The sequence below is a fragment of the Phalaenopsis equestris genome, unplaced genomic scaffold (genome assembly GCF_001263595.1).
Source record: "Phalaenopsis equestris unplaced genomic scaffold, ASM126359v1 Scaffold224293, whole genome shotgun sequence".
In the NCBI taxonomy this organism is placed as follows: domain Eukaryota; kingdom Viridiplantae; phylum Streptophyta; class Magnoliopsida; order Asparagales; family Orchidaceae; genus Phalaenopsis; species Phalaenopsis equestris.
This window is the reverse complement of record NW_018242377.1, coordinates 151,074-152,284: the sequence shown is the minus strand read 5'-3', so window position 1 is coordinate 152,284 and position 1,211 is coordinate 151,074.

Genomic DNA, 1,211 nt, shown 5'->3' with positions numbered 1-1,211 from the left:
AAAATTTTCTCATCCAAGACTATTTGGAGAGAGAACTAAGTGTTAAATGTGTTTGTACTTGTTTCTGAATTAATATAAGTTTGTTTTCTTGAAAATTTGTGTTATTTTTAGCCTTGAATTGAATTAATTATTATGGAGAGGGAGTTATAGAAAGGGAGTTATAGAAAGTAAAAATAGTCATTTAAGTGTTATGAGACCATTTAGGGGTGGTTTACTTAGGCTAATACTACATTTAACTTAAATTTAAAATTTCAAAAATTGTGCACTGGCGCCTAAGCGCCACATCTCGCGCTTAAGCGCCGATTCACAAAAATCGGTTCGTGAATGCTTAAAAGTGAATTTTTCGTCTGAAAATGCCATTTTTACTGCCTCCTGTCGTCTTCCCCAACTCAAGTTCACGATTTTTAGGGCTAGGACAAGTGAAATTTGGAGATTTCTTGGCTCTTAGTGGAATCGAGTGAGATTTTCTAGATCCAATCTCCTTGAGGTAAGAGTTTTACTTCTATGCAAAAAATTTTGGATTTTCACCATATATTTTAAGCACATTTGGAAGATTTCAAAAATTTACTATTCATGGTGAAAAGTGAAGAAAAATCTATGGAAATTACTTGAGAAGTTTAGTTAGTGCTTTTGGAAGTTTAGTTTAGTGATTTAAACTTGATTTTTTAGTTATTTATCAAATTTGAAGAAAATTTATCAAATTTGTAGAATGGCACCAAGAATGAAAAGGAGCAAAGGAAAGAGCCCATTTGATTCGAGCAAATTTATCAGTTCAAAAGCTCTGGATCGATATAGCGACGCTCTACAGTCACGAAAATTGATTCAAGAGCGATGTTTTAAGAGTCCAGGTGGAGAAGTAGAAGACTTGATAGTCCGCCGACAGTGGGAACAGTTATGTTGTTTCTCTGTTGTTGCTATAATTTCTGTTGTAAGGGAATTTTATGCAAATCTCACAAAGGCTGAGGACGATCGAGTTATGGTTCGAGGAAAGTTGGTACCTTTTACTCCAGAGGTAATCAACTTGTTTTACCATTTACCACCGGAGGCTTTGTATTTTTATTTAAATTATAGTCCTACGGAAGTGACAACGACTTTACATATGCTTAAAAATACAAGAATTTGATACTTTTGCTAGAAGATTTAAATCCCCAGCAACAGCGCCAAAAACTTAAAAATGGTTATAGATTTGATAAAGATGTGTATAAAATATT